At 44.3% G+C, this 2,691-nt stretch overlaps 1 protein-coding gene across 1 annotated transcript in view; it reads right to left on the bottom strand.

Annotated features, from left to right (window-relative positions):
- ZMAT3 (zinc finger matrin-type 3) overlaps positions 1-2,691 on the bottom strand; it is a 51,585-nt gene that overhangs the window by 38,561 nt on the left and 10,333 nt on the right. The gene's annotated exons all lie outside the window — the stretch shown is intronic.

Below are 2,691 nucleotides of genomic sequence, written 5' to 3'. Positions count from 1 at the left end.
GCCCGGCCCGGCGGACAGGAGCGGAGGCACGGGGCTGAAGATGGACGCCCCGCCGCCCGTCTCAGCACACAGCTGGACCTGGAAAGTGGATCCCTGGCGGTAGGAGTCTGGGCAGAGAGCTTTTGCAACTTTCATCTCCCGTCTCGGAGATGCCAACGATTTCCATTCCGACCCTTCCCTCAGCCTGGTGGCCGCCAGCTAGGACGGCTGAATGCAGCTGCCAGAATGTTCAGGATCCCTCTAAAGGTCCGCTGCGACAGGACCTTTAAACTGCAGTTCTCCCTGCTTTCGCCCCAGGAGGGAGGAAAATAGCGTGGTAGCCTGCCCGGTGGCCTCCATCCCACCACCGCCTGGCTCCCACCCACTCACGTGCGTTCAAGTGAGCGAGAGACAGACTTTTTCTCTTCGCCCCCAAGAGCCTCACCTGCAAGACGGGAAGAACCAGGGAAAGACTGGCCGACGCTGGGATGTCCCATCCTCCCTCGCCAACCTGGACATCTTCGGGGTTGACACTGAGCAGAAGAAATTCCAGCTCTTAAATTCCACTAGTTTGTAAATCCCCCCATTAGAAGATTTGAGTGTTTTGTTTTGTTTTTTATTGTGATAAACTACAAAGAACAATTTACAGTTTTACAATTCGGTTGTTTTACAGTGCAGTTCAGTGGCATTAAGTACATTCACATTGTTGTGTGGCTTAAAACAAAACATTGGTTAAAATGCCAAGGAGACCTAAGTATGGCAAGAACTGCCCTAGTAGTAGGGAAACTTGTAGGAAATTAAGTCAGTTTCTTTGGCTGAAACATGCACTATCAATACCACCGCCAACATATCAGAAATGACTTACGTATAATGATTGTGTACTTGTACACAGAGCCAGTACACGTCGTTTGGGGGAGAGTAATCCACCATCTGAATTGTTTTTCCAACTGTGTATGTACATATATTTTATGTGTCAAAATTTTCAATGGCCACGTTGTTTTTAAAGTAATAAATGCCTTTGAAATCCATTCTCCAGCCCCTCTTCTGTATCAGAATTTCACAGTCCACACGCCTTAGCTAGGACCACAAGTCAGCAAGTTAGCGGTATCTGACCTCCCACCAGCCTCCTCTCCTCACCTTTACTTGCAGCCCATTCATGCTGCTTAGTTCCCTGCCCTGTAATTTAGTTCAATCTGCATCTTGAGTGCAAAGTGCTCTTTGTCTACTCTCAAAGCATTTCTAAATCCTATCTATCCTTCCAGACCTCTTCATCCATGAGGTCCCATAGCACTTTCTCTGCACACCTTCATGACACGCTATTTGTTGCCTTACATTATAATTACCCAAAGAGATGCTTTATCTGCCCTGTGAACACCTTGAGTGCAGTAAGGATAAATGTCTTGGAGTTTTCAAATGTTATATATCAGAGGTGTATGAATTCTTGTATGGCAGGATAAAAATCTAAACAATTCCATGTTCTCTGCCCCTGTTCAGTTACTCCTCAGACAGCTAGGGCATTTCCCTCCCTGCCTCAGGGAGAAAGAAGAAAGCAATTCTCTGATACTTGTAAAATAGACATCTGAAGCTCATAGCAGTGACAGTAGTCTCCTAAGTCAGAGCTTTTAGTTTAGCGTAGTTGGGCTTCATGAGTTTCAGCACCTGAAGAAAAAAAAACAAATCGCAATGGCTTATGGTCACAAAAATCTATTCTTGCTTGCATTACATGCTGGGTCAACTGAGGTTTTGCTCCATGGGTCTTCTTGTTGCTAAAAAAGCAGTCCCTATGTATCCCGGCAGATGGGAAGACCCAAAAAGCTACTGGAAACTTGCAAAACCCTTTAAAGCTGCCTCTCCAGAGCCTATTGGCCAAACCCTTTCATATGGTCAGTCACACCCAAAGTCAATGGAGACATCTCCTTCTTCCATAGGCAAATCACATGGCAATGGGCATGAATTATAATCTTTTTGGAGGGAGGGGATTATGTGGTTAATTATAAATAATCTGTCACGACATGGGGGAACCAGTTTTCTCACCCCAGAGCTATTGGTGTATAACCCCAAGAAAAGCCTATACTACTTCACACACTTAGTCCTTGGGATTAGTTTGAAAGAAGCTGTGCAATTAGAAATAATAAAACTCCTATATGTGTTTAAAGATCTAAAGATTTAGGGCATTTGAACTCTATTCCCAGTAGGGATCAGAAAACCAACCAAAGTCCTAGGGTTTTCCCCTCAATAAGCTAACAGAAAGCAGCATGTTAGCATGAAGTGTTCAGGCATGAAGAGTTAGAATAATGCTCTAATGTATATATGGCATTAAAGACCATTCAGAGGAACTGACAGAGGGCCAAAGAGTCTACAATTCAGAAAGAGAAAGGGCAGAACTGAATGCACAGAGCAGCGTCCTGAAAGCTATGGAAAGTGGACATCAACCGTTGAGGCCAAGGCCAAGAGGTGTTTGCAGCTGACAACAAGATACCTCCTCTTGCCATCTACCCCCCACTCCCAAATTTTGAGGTTATCTTCAGAAAAAGAAGGGGAAGGCAGGTAATTTTGAAGTGGTTACATTTTGGCCAGAAATAATTTGGGAACAAGAGAGATTTGTGGGTAAGAGAAGTACTTGTGGGATTGGCTTAATTAAGTTTTCTCTTTTTAGGATAACAGGATCTCAACACTGTGACTAGTTCTAATTCTTTTTTTTTTTTTTTTTTT

This window comes from Carlito syrichta, unplaced genomic scaffold, assembly GCF_000164805.1.
Source record: "Carlito syrichta isolate Samal-C Ts95f unplaced genomic scaffold, Tarsius_syrichta-2.0.1 Scaffold307105, whole genome shotgun sequence".
Taxonomy (NCBI): domain Eukaryota; kingdom Metazoa; phylum Chordata; class Mammalia; order Primates; family Tarsiidae; genus Carlito; species Carlito syrichta.
Note: the sequence above shows the minus strand (reverse complement) of the source record. Positions and strands in the feature narration are given on the sequence as shown.